The sequence below is a fragment of the Myxine glutinosa genome, chromosome 7 (genome assembly GCF_964187855.1).
Source record: "Myxine glutinosa chromosome 7, kmMyxGlut1.1, whole genome shotgun sequence".
NCBI lineage: Eukaryota > Metazoa > Chordata > Myxini > Myxiniformes > Myxinidae > Myxine > Myxine glutinosa.
In genome coordinates this window covers 7,343,414-7,364,606 of record NC_136267.1, presented here as the reverse complement: position 1 = coordinate 7,364,606, position 21,193 = coordinate 7,343,414, and positions in this window count along the sequence as shown.

Sequence of the window (21,193 nt, the reverse complement as noted above, 5' to 3'; positions counted from 1 at the left end):
AAAGAGACAGCTGATAACATGATCTCATGAAAGAGACAGATGATAACATGATCTCATGAAAGAGACAGCTGATAGCATGATCTCATGAAAGAGAAAGCTGATAACCTGATCTCATGAAAGAGACAGATGATAACATGATATCATGAAAGAGACAGCTGATAACATGATCTCATGAAAGAGACAGCTGATAACATGATCCAATGAAAGAGAAAGATGATAACATGATCTCATGAAAGAGACAGCTGATAACATGATCTCATGAAAGAGACAGCTGATAACATGATCTCATGAAAGAGACAGCTGACAACATGATCTCATGAAAGAGACAGCTGATAACATGATCTCATGAAAGAGACAGATGATAACATGATCTCATGAAAGAGACAGCTGATAGCATGATCTCATGAAAGAGACAGCTGATAACCTGATCTCATGAAAGAGACAGATGATAACATGATATCATGAAAGAGACAGCTGATAACATCATCTCATGAAAGAGACAGCTGATAACATGATCCAATGAAAGAGAAAGATGATAACATGATCTCATGAAAGAGACAGCTGATAACATGATATCATGAAAGACACAGCTGATAACATGATATCATGAAAGAGACAGCTGATAACATAATTTCATGAAAGAGACAGCTGATAACATGATCCAATGAAAGAGAAAGCTGATAGCATGATCTCATGTAAGAGGCAGCTGATAACATGATCCAAAGAAAGAGACAGCTGATAACATGATCCAATGAAAGAGACAGCTGATAACATGATCTCATGAAAGAGACAGCTGATAACATGATCCAATGAAAGAGAAAGCTGATAGCATGATCTCATGTAAGAGGCAGCTGATAACATGATCCAAAGAAAGAGACAGCTGATAACATGATCCAATGAAAGAGACAGCTGATAACATGATATCATGAAAGAGACAGCTGATAACATGATATCATGAAAGAGACAGCTGATAACATGATCTCATGAAAGAGACAGCTGATAACATGATCTCATGAAAGAGACAGCTGATAACATGATCTCATGAAAGAGACAGCTGATAACATGATCTCATGAAAGAGACAGCTGATAACATGATCTCATGAAAGAGACAGCTGATAACATGATCTCATGAAAGAGACAGCTGATAACATGATCTCCTGAAAGAAACAGCTGACAACATGATCTCATGAAAGAGACAGCTGATAACATGATCTCATGAAAGAGACAGCTGATAACATGATCTCATGAAAGAGACAGCTGATAACATGATCCAATGAAAGAGACAGCTGATAACATGATATCATGAAAGAGACAGCTGATAACATGATATCATGAAAGAGACAGCTGATAACATGATCTCATGAAAGAGACAGCTGATAACATGATCTCATGAAAGAGACAGCTGATAACATGATCTCATGAAAGAGACAGCTGATAACATGATCTCATGAAAGAGACGGCTGATAACATGATCTCATGAAAGAGACAGCTGATAACATGATCTCATGAAAGAGACAGCTGATAACATGATCTCCTGAAAGAAACAGCTGACAACATGATCTCATGAAAGAGACAGCTGATAACATGATCTCATGAAAGAGACAGCTGATAACATGATCTCATGAAAGAAACAGCTGATAACATGATCTCATGAAAGAGACAGCTGATAACATGATCTCATGAAAGAGACAGCTGATAACATGATATCATGAAAGAGACAGCTGATAACATGATCTCATGAAAGAGACAGCTGATAACATGATCTCATGAAAGAGACAGCTGATAACATGATCTCATGAAAGAGACAGCTGATAACATGATCTCATGAAAGAAACAGCTGATAACATGATCTCATGAAAGAGACAGCTGATAACATGATATCATGAAAGAGACAGCTGATAACATGATATCATGAAAGAGACAGCTGATAACATGATCTCATGAAATAGACAGCTGATAACATGATCTCATGAAAGAGACAGCTGATAACATGATCTCATGAAAGAGACAGCTGATAACATGATCTCATGAAAGAGACACCTGATAACATGATCTCATTAAAGAAACAGCTGATAACATGATCTCATGAAAGAGACAGCTGATAGCATGATCGCATGAAAGAAACAGCTGATAACATGATCTCATGAAAGAGACAGCTGATAACATGATCTCATGAAAGAGACAGCTGATAACATGATCTCATGAAAGAGACAGCTGATAGCATGATCGCATGAAAGAAACAGCTGATAACATGATCTCATGAAAGAGACAGCTGATAACATGATCTCATGAAAGAGACAGCTGATAACATGATCTCATGAAAGAGACAGCTGATAACATGATCTCATGAAAGAGACAGCTGATAACATGATCTCATGAAAGAGAAAGCTGATAACATGATATCATGAAAGAGACAGCTGATAACATGATTTCATGAAAAAGACAGCTGATAACATGATCTCATGAAAGAGGCAGCTGATAACATGATCTCATGAAAGAGACAGCTGTTAACATGATCCAATGAAAGAGAAAGCTGATAGCATGATTTCATGAAAGAGACAGCTGATAACATGATCCAATGAAAGAGAAAGCTGATAGCATGATTTCATGAAAAAGACAGCTGATAACATGATCTCATGAAAGAAACAGCTGATAACATGATCTCATGAAAGAGACAGCTGTTAACATGATCCAATAAAAGAGAAAGCTGACACCATGATCTCATGAAAGAAACAGCTGACAACATGATCTCATGAAAGAGACAGCTGATAACATGATCTCAAGAAAGAGACAGCTGATAACATGATCTCATGAAAGAGACACCTGATAACATGATCTCATTAAAGAAACAGCTGATAACATGATCTCATGAAAGAAACAGCTGACAACATGATCTCATGAAATAGACAGCTGATAACATGATCTCAAGAAAGAGACACCTGATAACATGATCTCATTAAAGAAACAGCTGATAACATGATCTCATGAAAGAGACAGCTGATAGCATGATCACATGAAAGAAAGAGCTGATAACATGATCTCATGAAAGAGACAGCTGATAACATGATCTCATGAAAGAGACAGCTGATAACATGATCTCATGAAAGAGACAGCTGATAACATGATCTCATGAAAGAGACAGCTGATAACATGATCTCAGGAAAGAGACAGATGATAACATGATATCATGAAAGAGACAGCGGATAACATGATCTCATGAAAGAAACAGCTGATAACATGATCTCAGGAAAGAGACAGATGATAACATGATATCATGAAAGAGACAGCTGATAACATGATCTCATGAAAGAGACAGCTGATAACATGATATCATGAAAGAGACAGCTGATAACATTATCTCATGAAAGAGACAGCTGATAACATGATCTCATGAAAGAGACAGATGATAACATGATCTCATGAAAGAGACAGCTGATAACATGATCTCATGAAAGAGACAGCTGATAACATGATCTCATGAAAGAGACAGATGATAACATGATATCATGAAAGAGACAGCTGATAACATGATCTCATGAAAGAGACAGCTGATAACATGATCCAATGAAAGAGAAAGATGATAACATGATCTCATGAAAGAGACAGCTGATAACATGATATCATGAAAGAGACAGCTGATAACATGATATCATGAAAGAGACAGCTGATAACATGATATCATGAAAGAGACAGCTGATAACATGATTTCATGAAAGAGACAGCTGATAACATGATTTCATGAAAAAGACAGCTGATAACATGATCTCATGAAAGAGACAGCTGATAACATGATCTCATGAAAGAGACAGCTGTTAACATGATCCAATGAAAGAGAAAGCTGATAGCATGATCTCATGTAAGAGGCAGCTGATAACATGATCCAAAGAAAGAGACAGCTGATAACATGATCCAATGAAAGAGACAGCTGATAACATGATATCATGAAAGAGACAGCTGATAACATGATCTCATGAAAGAGACAGCTGATAACATGATCTCATGAAAGAGACAGCTGACAACATGATCTCATGAAAGAGACAGCTGATAACATGATCTCATGAAATAGACAGATGATAACATGATCTCATGAAAGAGACAGCTGATAGCATGATCTCATGAAAGAGAAAGCTGATAACCTGATCTCATGAAAGAGACAGATGATAACATGATATCATGAAAGAGACAGCTGATAACATGATCTCATGAAAGAGACAGCTGATAACATGATCTCATGAAAGAGACAGCTGATAGCATGATCTCATGAAAGAGACAGCTGATAACATGATCTCATGAAAGAGACAGCTGATAACATGATATCCTGAAAGAGACAGCTGATAACATGATCTCATGAAAGAGACAGCTGATAACATGATATCATGAAAGAGACAGCTGATAACATGATTTCATGAAAGAGACAGCTGATAACATGATTTCATGAAAAAGACAGCTGATAACATGATCTCATGAAAGAGACAGCTGATAACATGATCTCATGAAAGAGACAGCTGTTAACATGATCCAATGAAAGAGAAAGCTGATAGCATGATCTCATGTAAGAGGCAGCTGATAACATGATCCAAAGAAAGAGACAGCTGATAACATGATCCAATGAAAGAGACAGCTGATAACATGATATCATGAAAGAGACAGCTGATAACATGATCTCATGAAAGAGACAGCTGATAACATCATCTCATGAAAGAGACAGCTGACAACATGATCTCATGAAAGAGACAGCTGATAACATGATCTCATGAAAGAGACAGATGATAACATGATCTCATGAAAGAGACAGCTGATAGCATGATCTCATGAAAGAGAAAGCTGATAACCTGATCTCATGAAAGAGACAGATGATAACATGATATCATGAAAGAGACAGCTGATAACATGATCTCATGAAAGAGACAGCTGATAACATGATCCAATGAAAGAGAAAGATGATAACATGATCTCATGAAAGAGACAGCTGATAACATGATCTCATGAAAGAGACAGCTGATAACATGATCTCATGAAAGAGACAGCTGACAACATGATCTCATGAAAGAGACAGCTGATAACATGATCTCATGAAAGAGACAGATGATAACATGATCTCATGAAAGAGACAGCTGATAGCATGATCTCATGAAAGAGACAGCTGATAACCTGATCTCATGAAAGAGACAGATGATAACATGATATCATGAAAGAGACAGCTGATAACATGATCTCATGAAAGAGACAGCTGATAACATGATCCAATGAAAGAGAAAGATGATAACATGATCTCATGAAAGAGACAGCTGATAACATGATATCATGAAAGAGACAGCTGATAACATGATATCATGAAAGAGACAGCTGATAACATAATTTCATGAAAGAGACAGCTGATAACATGATCCAATGAAAGAGAAAGCTGATAGCATGATCTCATGTAAGAGGCAGCTGATAACATGATCCAAAGAAAGAGACAGCTGATAACATGATCCAATGAAAGAGACAGCTGATAACATGATCTCATGAAAGAGACAGCTGATAACATGATCCAATGAAAGAGAAAGCTGATAGCATGATCTCATGTAAGAGGCAGCTGATAACATGATCCAAAGAAAGAGACAGCTGATAACATGATCCAATGAAAGAGACAGCTGATAACATGATATCATGAAAGAGACAGCTGATAACATGATATCATGAAAGAGACAGCTGATAACATGATCTCATGAAAGAGACAGCTGATAACATGATCTCATGAAAGAGACAGCTGATAACATGATCTCATGAAAGAGACAGCTGATAACATGATCTCATGAAAGAGACAGCTGATAACATGATCTCATGAAAGAGACAGCTGATAACATGATCTCATGAAAGAGACAGCTGATAACATGATCTCCTGAAAGAAACAGCTGACAACATGATCTCATGAAAGAGACAGCTGATAACATGATCTCATGAAAGAGACAGCTGATAACATGATCTCATGAAAGAGACAGCTGATAACATGATCCAATGAAAGAGACAGCTGATAACATGATATCATGAAAGAGACAGCTGATAACATGATATCATGAAAGAGACAGCTGATAACATGATCTCATGAAAGAGACAGCTGATAACATGATCTCATGAAAGAGACAGCTGATAACATGATCTCATGAAAGAGACAGCTGATAACATGATCTCATGAAAGAGACGGCTGATAACATGATCTCATGAAAGAGACAGCTGATAACATGATCTCATGAAAGAGACAGCTGATAACATGATCTCCTGAAAGAAACAGCTGACAACATGATCTCATGAAAGAGACAGCTGATAACATGATCTCATGAAAGAGACAGCTGATAACATGATCTCATGAAAGAAACAGCTGATAACATGATCTCATGAAAGAGACAGCTGATAACATGATCTCATGAAAGAGACAGCTGATAACATGATATCATGAAAGAGACAGCTGATAACATGATCTCATGAAAGAGACAGCTGATAACATGATCTCATGAAAGAGACAGCTGATAACATGATCTCATGAAAGAGACAGCTGACAACATGATCTCATGAAAGAGACAGCTGATAACATGATCTCATGAAAGAGACAGATGATAACATGATCTCATGAAAGAGACAGCTGATAGCATGATCTCATGAAAGAGACAGCTGATAACCTGATCTCATGAAAGAGACAGATGATAACATGATATCATGAAAGAGACAGCTGATAACATGATCTCATGAAAGAGACAGCTGATAACATGATCCAATGAAAGAGAAAGATGATAACATGATCTCATGAAAGAGACAGCTGATAACATGATATCATGAAAGAGACAGCTGATAACATGATATCATGAAAGAGACAGCTGATAACATAATTTCATGAAAGAGACAGCTGATAACATGATCCAATGAAAGAGAAAGCTGATAGCATGATCTCATGTAAGAGGCAGCTGATAACATGATCCAAAGAAAGAGACAGCTGATAACATGATCCAATGAAAGAGACAGCTGATAACATGATCTCATGAAAGAGACAGCTGATAACATGATCCAATGAAAGAGAAAGCTGATAGCATGATCTCATGTAAGAGGCAGCTGATAACATGATCCAAAGAAAGAGACAGCTGATAACATGATCCAATGAAAGAGACAGCTGATAACATGATATCATGAAAGAGACAGCTGATAACATGATATCATGAAAGAGACAGCTGATAACATGATCTCATGAAAGAGACAGCTGATAACATGATCTCATGAAAGAGACAGCTGATAACATGATCTCATGAAAGAGACAGCTGATAACATGATCTCATGAAAGAGACAGCTGATAACATGATCTCATGAAAGAGACAGCTGATAACATGATCTCATGAAAGAGACAGCTGATAACATGATCTCCTGAAAGAAACAGCTGACAACATGATCTCATGAAAGAGACAGCTGATAACATGATCTCATGAAAGAGACAGCTGATAACATGATCTCATGAAAGAGACAGCTGATAACATGATCCAATGAAAGAGACAGCTGATAACATGATATCATGAAAGAGACAGCTGATAACATGATATCATGAAAGAGACAGCTGATAACATGATCTCATGAAAGAGACAGCTGATAACATGATCTCATGAAAGAGACAGCTGATAACATGATCTCATGAAAGAGACAGCTGATAACATGATCTCATGAAAGAGACGGCTGATAACATGATCTCATGAAAGAGACAGCTGATAACATGATCTCATGAAAGAGACAGCTGATAACATGATCTCCTGAAAGAAACAGCTGACAACATGATCTCATGAAAGAGACAGCTGATAACATGATCTCATGAAAGAGACAGCTGATAACATGATCTCATGAAAGAAACAGCTGATAACATGATCTCATGAAAGAGACAGCTGATAACATGATCTCATGAAAGAGACAGCTGATAACATGATATCATGAAAGAGACAGCTGATAACATGATCTCATGAAAGAGACAGCTGATAACATGATCTCATGAAAGAGACAGCTGATAACATGATCTCCTGAAAGAAACAGCTGACAACATGATCTCATGAAAGAGACAGCTGATAACATGATCTCATGAAAGAGACAGCTGATAACATGATCTCATGAAAGAAACAGCTGATAACATGATCTCATGAAAGAGACAGCTGATAACATGATCTCATGAAAGAGACAGCTGATAACATGATATCATGAAAGAGACAGCTGATAACATGATCTCATGAAAGAGACAGCTGATAACATGATCTCATGAAAGAGACAGCTGATAACATGATCTCATGAAAGAGACAGCTGACAACATGATCTCATGAAAGAGACAGCTGATAACATGATCTCATGAAAGAGACAGATGATAACATGATCTCATGAAAGAGACAGCTGATAGCATGATCTCATGAAAGAGACAGCTGATAACCTGATCTCATGAAAGAGACAGATGATAACATGATATCATGAAAGAGACAGCTGATAACATGATCTCATGAAAGAGACAGCTGATAACATGATCCAATGAAAGAGAAAGATGATAACATGATCTCATGAAAGAGACAGCTGATAACATGATATCATGAAAGAGACAGCTGATAACATGATATCATGAAAGAGACAGCTGATAACATAATTTCATGAAAGAGACAGCTGATAACATGATCCAATGAAAGAGAAAGCTGATAGCATGATCTCATGTAAGAGGCAGCTGATAACATGATCCAAAGAAAGAGACAGCTGATAACATGATCCAATGAAAGAGACAGCTGATAACATGATCTCATGAAAGAGACAGCTGATAACATGATCCAATGAAAGAGAAAGCTGATAGCATGATCTCATGTAAGAGGCAGCTGATAACATGATCCAAAGAAAGAGACAGCTGATAACATGATCCAATGAAAGAGACAGCTGATAACATGATATCATGAAAGAGACAGCTGATAACATGATATCATGAAAGAGACAGCTGATAACATGATCTCATGAAAGAGACAGCTGATAACATGATCTCATGAAAGAGACAGCTGATAACATGATCTCATGAAAGAGACAGCTGATAACATGATCTCATGAAAGAGACAGCTGATAACATGATCTCATGAAAGAGACAGCTGATAACATGATCTCATGAAAGAGACAGCTGATAACATGATCTCCTGAAAGAAACAGCTGACAACATGATCTCATGAAAGAGACAGCTGATAACATGATCTCATGAAAGAGACAGCTGATAACATGATCTCATGAAAGAGACAGCTGATAACATGATCCAATGAAAGAGACAGCTGATAACATGATATCATGAAAGAGACAGCTGATAACATGATATCATGAAAGAGACAGCTGATAACATGATCTCATGAAAGAGACAGCTGATAACATGATCTCATGAAAGAGACAGCTGATAACATGATCTCATGAAAGAGACAGCTGATAACATGATCTCATGAAAGAGACGGCTGATAACATGATCTCATGAAAGAGACAGCTGATAACATGATCTCATGAAAGAGACAGCTGATAACATGATCTCCTGAAAGAAACAGCTGACAACATGATCTCATGAAAGAGACAGCTGATAACATGATCTCATGAAAGAGACAGCTGATAACATGATCTCATGAAAGAAACAGCTGATAACATGATCTCATGAAAGAGACAGCTGATAACATGATCTCATGAAAGAGACAGCTGATAACATGATATCATGAAAGAGACAGCTGATAACATGATCTCATGAAAGAGACAGCTGATAACATGATCTCATGAAAGAGACAGCTGATAACATGATCTCATGAAAGAGACAGCTGATAACATGATCTCATGAAAGAGACAGCTGATAACATGATCTCATGAAAGAGACAGCTGATAACATGATCTCATGAAAGAGACAGCTGATAACATTATATCATGAAAGAGACAGCTGATAACATGATATCATGAAAGAGACAGCTGATAACATGATCCAATGAAAGAGACAGCTGATAACATGATCTCATGAAAGAGACAGCTGATAACATGATCCAATGAAAGAGAAAGCTGATAGCATGATCTCATGTAAGAGGCAGCTGATAACATGATCCAAAGAAAGAGACAGCTGATAACATGATCCAATGAAAGAGACAGCTGATAACATGATATAATGAAAGAGACAGCTGATAACATGATATCATGAAAGAGACAGCTGATAACATGATCTCATGAAAGAGACAGCTGATAACATGATCTCATGAAAGAGACAGCTGATAACATGATCTCATGAAAGAGACAGCTGATAACATGATCTCATGAAAGAGACAGCTGATAACATGATCTCATGAAAGAGACAGCTGATAACATGATCTGATGAAAGAGACAGCTGATAACATGATCTCCTGAAAGAAACAGCTGACAACATGATCTCATGAAAGAGACAGCTGATAACATGATCTCATGAAAGAGACAGCTGATAACATGATCTCATGAAAGAGACAGCTGATAACATGATCCAATGAAAGAGACAGCTGATAACATGATATCATGAAAGAGACAGCTGATAACATGATATCATGAAAGAGACAGCTGATAACATGATATCATGAAAGAGACAGCTGATAACATGATCTCATGAAATAGACAGCTGATAACATGATCTCATGAAAGAGACAGCTGATAACATGATCTCATGAAAGAGACAGCTGATAACATTATCTCGTGAAAGAGACAGCTGATAACATGATCGCATGAAAGAAACAGCTGATAACATGATCTCATTAAAGAAACAGCTGATAACATGATCTCATGAAAGAGACAGCTGATAACATGATCGCATGAAAGAAACAGCTGATAACATGATCTCATGAAAGAGACAGCTGATAACATTATCTCATGAAAGAGACAGCTGATAACATGATATCATGAAAGAGACAGCTGATAACATGATCTCATGAAAGAGACAGCTGATAACATGATCTCATGAAAGAGAAAGCTGATAACATGATCTCATGAAAGAGACAGCTGATAACATGATCTCATGAAAGAGACAGATGATAACATGATCTCATGAAAGAGACAGCTGATAGCATGATCTCATGAAAGAGACAGCTGATAACCTGATCTCATGAAAGAGACAGATGATAACATGATATCATGAAAGAGACAGCTGATAACATGATCTCATGAAAGAGACAGCTGATAACATGATCCAATGAAAGAGAAAGATGATAACATGATCTCATGAAAGAGACAGCTGATAACATGATATCATGAAAGAGACAGCTGATAACATGATATCATGAAAGAGACAGCTGATAACATAATTTCATGAAAGAGACAGCTGATAACATGATCCAATGAAAGAGAAAGCTGATAGCATGATCTCATGTAAGAGGCAGCTGATAACATGATCCAAAGAAAGAGACAGCTGATAACATGATCCAATGAAAGAGACAGCTGATAACATGATCTCATGAAAGAGACAGCTGATAACATGATCCAATGAAAGAGAAAGCTGATAGCATGATCTCATGTAAGAGGCAGCTGATAACATGATCCAAAGAAAGAGACAGCTGATAACATGATCCAATGAAAGAGACAGCTGATAACATGATATCATGAAAGAGACAGCTGATAACATGATATCATGAAAGAGACAGCTGATAACATGATCTCATGAAAGAGACAGCTGATAACATGATCTCAGGAAAGAGACAGATGATAACATGATATCATGAAAGAGACAGCTGATAACATGATCTCATGAAAGAGACAGCTGATAACATGATCTCATGAAAGAGACAGCTGATAACATGATCTCATGAAAGAGACAGCTGATACCATGATCTCATGAAAGAGACAGCTGATAACATGATCTCCTGAAAGAAACAGCTGACAACATGATCTCATGAAAGAGACAGCTGATAACATGATCTCATGAAAGAGACAGCTGATAACATGATCTCATGAAAGAGACAGCTGATAACATGATCCAATGAAAGAGACAGCTGATAACATGATATCATGAAAGAGACAGCTGATAACATGATATCATGAAAGAGACAGCTGATAACATGATCTCATGAAAGAGACAGCTGATAACATGATCTCATGAAAGAGACAGCTGATAACATGATCTCATGAAAGAGACAGCTGATAACATGATCTCATGAAAGAGACAGCTGATAACATGATCTCATGAAAGAGACAGCTGATAACATGATCTCCTGAAAGAAACAGCTGACAACATGATCTCATGAAAGAGACAGCTGATAACATGATCTCATGAAAGAGACAGCTGATAACATGATCTCATGAAAGAAACAGCTGATAACATGATCTCATGAAAGAGACAGCTGATAACATGATCTCATGAAAGAGACAGCTGATAACATGATATCATGAAAGAGACAGCTGATAACATGATCTCATGAAAGAGACAGCTGATAACATGATCTCATGAAAGAGACAGCTGATAACATGATCTCATGAAAGAGACAGCTGATAACATGATCTCATGAAAGAAACAGCTGATAACATGATCTCATGAAAGAGACAGCTGATAACATGATATCATGAAAGAGACAGCTGATAACATGATATCATGAAAGAGACAGCTGATAACATGATCTCATGAAATAGACAGCTGATAACATGATCTCATGGAAGAGACAGCTGATAACATGATCTCATGAAAGAGACAGCTGATAACATGATCTCATGAAAGAGACACCTGATAACATGATCTCATTAAAGAAACAGCTGATAACATGATCTCATGAAAGAGACAGCTGATAGCATGATCGCATGAAAGAAACAGCTGATAACATGATCTCATGAAAGAGACAGCTGATAACATGATCTCATGAAAGAGACAGCTGATAACATGATCTCATGAAAGAGACAGCTGATAACATGATCTCATGAAAGAGACAGCTGATAACATGATCTCATGAAAGAGAAAGCTGATAACATGATCTCATGAAAGAGACAGCTGATAACATGATCCAATGAAAGAGAAAGATGATAACATGATCTCATGAAAGAAACAGCTGACAACATGATCTCATGAAAGAGACAGCTGATAACATGATCTCAAGAAAGAGACAGCTGATAACATGATCTCATGAAAGAGACACCTGATAACATAATCTCATTAAAGAAACAGCTGATAACATGATCTCATGAAAGAAACAGCTGACAACATGATCTCATGAAATAGACAGCTGATAACATGATCTCAAGAAAGAGACAGCTGATAACATGATCTCATGAAAGAGACACCTGATAACATGATCTCATTAAAGAAACAGCTGATAACATGATCTCATGAAAGAGACAGCTGATAGCATGATCACATGAAAGAAAGAGGTGATAACATGATCTCATGAAAGAGACAGCTGATAACATGATCTCATGAAAGAGACAGCTGATAACATGATCTCATGAAAGAGACAGCTGATAACATGATCTCATGAAAGAGACAGCTGATAACATGATCTCAGGAAAGAGACAGATGATAACATGATATCATGAAAGAGACAGCTGATAACATGATCTCATGAAAGAGACAGATGATAACATGATCTCATGAAAGAGACAGCTGATAACATGATCTCATGAAAGAGACAGCTGATAACATGATCGCATGAAAGAAACAGCTGATAACATGATCTCATGAAAGAGACAGCTGATAACATGATCTCATGAAAGAGACAGCTGATAACATGATATCATGAAAGAGACAGCTGATAACATGATCTCATGAAAGAGACAGCTGATAACATGATCTCATGAAAGAGACAGATGATAACATGATCTCAAGAAAGAGACAGCTGATAACATGATCTCATGAAAGAGACAGCTGATAACATGATCTCATGAAAGAGACAGATGATAACATGATATCATGAAAGAGACAGTTGATAACATGATCTCATGAAAGAGACAGCTGATAACATGATCCAATGAAAGAGAAAGATGATAACATGATCTCATGAAAGAGACAGCTGATAACATGATATCATGAAAGAGACAGCTGATAACATGATATCATGAAAGAGACAGCTGATAACATGATATCATGAAAGAGACAGCTGATAACATGATTTCATGAAAAAGACAGCTGATAACATGATCTCATGAAAGAGGCAGCTGATAACATGATCTCATGAAAGAGACAGCTGTTAACATGATCCAATGAAAGAGAAAGCTGATAGCATGATTTCATGAAAGAGACAGCTGATAACATGATCCAATGAAAGAGAAAGCTGATAGCATGATTTCATGAAAGAGACAGCTGATAACATGATTTCATGAAAAAGACAGCTGATAACATGATCTCATGAAAGAAACAGCTGATAACATGATCTCATGAAAGAGACAGCTGTTAACATGATCCAATAAAAGAGAAAGCTGACACCATGATCTCATGAAAGAAACAGCTGACAACATGATCTCATGAAAGAGACAGCTGATAACATGATCTCAAGAAAGAGACAGCTGATAACATGATCTCATGAAAGAGACACCTGATAACATGATCTCATTAAAGAAACAGCTGATAACATGATCTCATGAAAGAAACAGCTGACAACATGATCTCATGAAATAGACAGCTGATAACATGATCTCAAGAAAGAGACACCTGATAACATGATCTCATTAAAGAAACAGCTGATAACATGATCTCATGAAAGAGACAGCTGATAGCATGATCACATGAAAGAAAGAGCTGATAACATGATCTCATGAAAGAGACAGCTGATAACATGATCTCATGAAAGAGACAGCTGATAACATGATCTCATGAAAGAGACAGCTGATAACATGATCTCATGAAAGAGACAGCTGATAACATGATCTCAGGAAAGAGACAGATGATAACATGATATCATGAAAGAGACAGCGGATAACATGATCTCATGAAAGAAACAGCTGATAACATGATCTCAGGAAAGAGACAGATGATAACATGATATCATGAAAGAGACAGCTGATAACATGATCTCATGAAAGAGACAGCTGATAACATGATATCATGAAAGAGACAGCTGATAACATTATCTCATGAAAGAGACAGCTGATAACATGATCTCATGAAAGAGACAGATGATAACATGATCTCATGAAAGAGACAGCTGATAACATGATCTCATGAAAGAGACAGCTGATAACATGATCTCATGAAAGAGACAGATGATAACATGATATCATGAAAGAGACAGCTGATAACATGATCTCATGAAAGAGACAGCTGATAACATGATCCAATGAAAGAGAAAGATGATAACATGATCTCATGAAAGAGACAGCTGATAACATGATATCATGAAAGAGACAGCTGATAACATGATATCATGAAAGAGACAGCTGATAACATGATATCATGAAAGAGACAGCTGATAACATGATTTCATGAAAGAGACAGCTGATAACATGATTTCATGAAAAAGACAGCTGATAGCATGATCTCATGAAAGAGACAGCTGATAACATGATCTCATGAAAGAGACAGCTGTTAACATGATCCAATGAAAGAGAAAGCTGATAGCATGATCTCATGTAAGAGGCAGCTGATAACATGATCCAAAGAAAGAGACAGCTGATAACATGATCCAATGAAAGAGACAGCTGATAACATGATATCATGAAAGAGACAGCTGATAACATGATCTCATGAAAGAGACAGCTGATAACATGATCTCATGAAAGAGACAGCTGACAACATGATCTCATGAAAGAGACAGCTGATAACATGATCTCATGAAAGAGACAGATGATAACATGATCTCATGAAAGAGACAGCTGATAGCATGATCTCATGAAAGAGAAAGCTGATAACCTGATCTCATGAAAGAGACAGATGATAACATGATATCATGAAAGAGACAGCTGATAACATGATCTCATGAAAGAGACAGCTGATAACATGATCCAATGAAAGAGAAAGATGATAACATGATCTCATGAAAGAGACAGCTGATAACATGATCTCATGAAAGAGACAGCTGATAACATGATCTCATGAAAGAGACAGCTGACAACATGATCTCATGAAAGAGACAGCTGATAACATGATCTCATGAAAGAGACAGATGATAACATGATCTCATAAAAGAGACAGCTGATAGCATGATCTCATGAAAGAGACAGCTGATAACCTGATCTCATGAAAGAGACAGATGATAACATGATATCATGAAAGAGACAGCTGATAACATGATCTCATGAAAGAGACAGCTGATAACATGATCCAATGAAAGAGAAAGATGATAACATGATCTCATGAAAGAGACAGCTGATAACATGATATCATGAAAGACACAGCTGATAACATGATATCATGAAAGAGACAGCTGATAACATAATTTCATGAAAGAGACAGCTGATAACATGATCCAATGAAAGAGAAAGCTGATAGCATGATCTCATGTAAGAGGCAGCTGATAACATGATCCAAAGAAAGAGACAGCTGATAACATGATCCAATGAAAGAGACAGCTGATAACATGATCTCATGAAAGAGACAGCTGATAACATGATCCAATGAAAGAGAAAGCTGATAGCATGATCTCATGTAAGAGGCAGCTGATAACATGATCCAAAGAAAGAGACAGCTGATAACATGATCCAATGAAAGAGACAGCTGATAACATGATATCATGAAAGAGACAGCTGATAACATGATATCATGAAAGAGACAGCTGATAACATGATCTCATGAAAGAGACAGCTGATAACATGATCTCATGAAAGAGACAGCTGATAACATGATCTCATGAAAGAGACAGCTGATAACATGATCTCATGAAAGAGACAGCTGATAACATGATCTCATGAAAGAGACAGCTGATAACATGATCTCATGAAAGAGACAGCTGATAACATGATCTCCTGAAAGAAACAGCTGACAACATGATCTCATGAAAGAGACAGCTGATAACATGATCTCATGAAAGAGACAGCTGATAACATGATCTCATGAAAGAGACAGCTGATAACATGATCCAATGAAAGAGACAGCTGATAACATGATATCATGAAAGAGACAGCTGATAACATGATATCATGAAAGAGACAGCTGATAACATGATCTCATGAAAGAGACAGCTGATAACATGATCTCATGAAAGAGACAGCTGATAACATGATCTCATGAAAGAGACAGCTGATAACATGATCTCATGAAAGAGACGGCTGATAACATGATCTCATGAAAGAGACAGCTGATAACATGATCTCATGAAAGAGACAGCTGATAACATGATCTCCTGAAAGAAACAGCTGACAACATGATCTCATGAAAGAGACAGCTGATAACATGATCTCATGAAAGAGACAGCTGATAACATGATCTCATGAAAGAAACAGCTGATAACATGATCTCATGAAAGAGACAGCTGATAACATGATCTCATGAAAGAGACAGCTGATAACATGATATCATGAAAGAGACAGCTGATAACATGATCTCATGAAAGAGACAGCTGATAACATGATCTCATGAAAGAGACAGCTGATAACATGATCTCATGAAAGAGACAGCTGATAACATGATCTCATGAAAGAAACAGCTGATAACATGATCTCATGAAAGAGACAGCTGATAACATGATATCATGAAAGAGACAGCTGATAACATGATATCATGAAAGAGACAGCTGATAACATGATCTCATGAAATAGACAGCTGATAACATGATCTCATGAAAGAGACAGCTGATAACATGATCTCATGAAAGAGACAGCTGATAACATGATCTCATGAAAGAGACACCTGATAACATGATCTCATTAAAGAAACAGCTGATAACATGATCTCATGAAAGAGACAGCTGATAGCATGATCGCATGAAAGAAACAGCTGATAACATGATCTCATGAAAGAGACAGCTGATAACATGATCTCATGAAAGAGACAGCTGATAACATGATCTCATGAAAGAGACAGCTGATAGCATGATCGCATGAAAGAAACAGCTGATAACATGATCTCATGAAAGAGACAGCTGATAACATGATCTCATGAAAGAGACAGCTGATAACATGATCTCATGAAAGAGACAGCTGATAACATGATCTCATGAAAGAGACAGCTGATAACATGATCTCATGAAAGAGAAAGCTGATAACATGATATCATGAAAGAGACAGCTGATAACATGATTTCATGAAAAAGACAGCTGATAACATGATCTCATGAAAGAGGCAGCTGATAACATGATCTCATGAAAGAGACAGCTGTTAACATGATCCAATGAAAGAGAAAGCTGATAGCATGATTTCATGAAAGAGACAGCTGATAACATGATCCAATGAAAGAGAAAGCTGATAGCATGATTTCATGAAAAAGACAGCTGATAACATGATCTCATGAAAGAAACAGCTGATAACATGATCTCATGAAAGAGACAGCTGTTAACATGATCCAATAAAAGAGAAAGCTGACACCATGATCTCATGAAAGAAACAGCTGACAACATGATCTCATGAAAGAGACAGCTGATAACATGATCTCAAGAAAGAGACAGCTGATAACATGATCTCATGAAAGAGACACCTGATAACATGATCTCATTAAAGAAACAGCTGATAACATGATCTCATGAAAGAAACAGCTGACAACATGATCTCATGAAATAGACAGCTGATAACATGATCTCAAGAAAGAGACACCTGATAACATGATCTCATTAAAGAAACAGCTGATAACATGATCTCATGAAAGAGACAGCTGATAGCATGATCACATGAAAGAAAGAGCTGATAACATGATCTCATGAAAGAGACAGCTGATAACATGATCTCATGAAAGAGACAGCTGATAACATGATCTCATGAAAGAGACAGCTGATAACATGATCTCATGAAAGAGACAGCTGATAACATGATCTCAGGAAAGAGACAGATGATAACATGATATCATGAAAGAGACAGCGGATAACATGATCTCATGAAAGAAACAGCTGATAACATGATCTCAGGAAAGAGACAGATGATAACATGATATCATGAAAGAGACAGCTGATAACATGATCTCATGAAAGAGACAGCTGATAACATGATATCATGAAAGAGACAGCTGATAACATTATCTCATGAAAGAGACAGCTGATAACATGATCTCATGAAAGAGACAGATGATAACATGATCTCATGAAAGAGACAGCTGATAACATGATCTCATGAAAGAGACAGCTGATAACATGATCTCATGAAAGAGACAGATGATAACATGATATCATGAAAGAGACAGCTGATAACATGATCTCATGAAAGAGACAGCTGATAACATGATCCAATGAAAGAGAAAGATGATAACATGATCTCATGAAAGAGACAGCTGATAACATGATATCATGAAAGAGACAGCTGATAACATGATATCATGAAAGAGACAGCTGATAACATGATATCATGAAAGAGACAGCTGATAACATGATTTCATGAAAGAGACAGCTGATAACATGATTTCATGAAAAAGACAGCTGATAACATGATCTCATGAAAGAGACAGCTGATAACATGATCTCATGAAAGAGACAGCTGTTAACATGATCCAATGAAAGAGAAAGCTGATAGCATGATCTCATGTAAGAGGCAGCTGATAACATGATCCAAAGAAAGAGACAGCTGATAACATGATCCAATGAAAGAGACAGCTGATAACATGATATCATGAAAGAGACAGCTGATAACATGATCTCATGAAAGAGACAGCTGATAACATGATCTCATGAAAGAGACAGCTGACAACATGATCTCATGAAAGAGACAGCTGATAACATGATCTCATGAAAGAGACAGATGATAACATGATCTCATGAAAGAGACAGCTGATAGCATGATCTCATGAAAGAGAAAGCTGATAACCTGATCTCATGAAAGAGACAGATGATAACATGATATCATGAAAGAGACAGCTGATAACATGATCTCATGAAAGAGACAGCTGATAACATGATCTCATGAAAGAGACAGCTGATAGCATGATCTCATGAAAGAGACAGCTGATAACATGATCTCATGAAAGAGACAGCTGATAACATGATATCCTGAAAGAGACAGCTGATAACATGATCTCATGAAAGAGACAGCTGATAACATGATCCAATGAAAGAGAAAGATGATAACATGATCTCATGAAAGAGACAGCTGATAACATGATATCATGAAAGAGACAGCTGATAACATGATATCATGAAAGAGACAGCTGATAACATAATTTCATGAAAGAGACAGCTGATAACATGATCCAATGAAAGAGAAAGCTGATAGCATGATCTCATGTAAGAGGCAGCTGATAACATGATCCAAAGAAAGAGACAGCTGATAACATGATCCAATGAAAGAGACAGCTGATAACATGATCTCATGAAAGAGACAGCTGATAACATGATCCAATGAAAGAGAAAGCTGATAGCATGATCTCATGTAAGAGGCAGCTGATAACATGATCCAAAGAAAGAGACAGCTGATAACATGATCCAATGAAAGAGACAGCTGATAACATGATATCATGAAAGAGACAGCTGATAACATGATATCATGAAAGAGACAGCTGATAACATGATCTCATGAAAGAGACAGCTGATAACATGATCTCATGAAAGAGACAGCTGATAACATGATCTCATGAAAGAGACAGCTGATAACATGATCTCATGAAAGAGACAGCTGATAACATGATCTCATGAAAGAGACAGCTGATAACATGATCTCATGAAAGAGACAGCTGATAACATGATCTCCTGAAAGAAACAGCTGACAACATGATCTCATGAAAGAGACAGCTGATAACATGATCTCATGAAAGAGACAGCTGATAACATGATCTCATGAAAGAGACAGCTGATAACATGATCCAATGAAAGAGACAGCTGATAACATGATATCATGAAAGAGACAGCTGATAACATGATATCATGAAAGAGACAGCTGATAACATGATCTCATGAAAGAGACAGCTGATAACATGATCTCATGAAAGAGACAGCTGATAACATGATCTCATGAAAGAGACAGCTGATAACATGATCTCATGAAAGAGACGGCTGATAACATGATCTCATGAAAGAGACAGCTGATAACATGATCTCATGAAAGAGACAGCTGATAGCATGATCTCCTGAAAGAAACAGCTGACAACATGATCTCATGAAAGACAGCTGATAACATGATCTCATGAAAGAGACAGCTGATAACATGATCT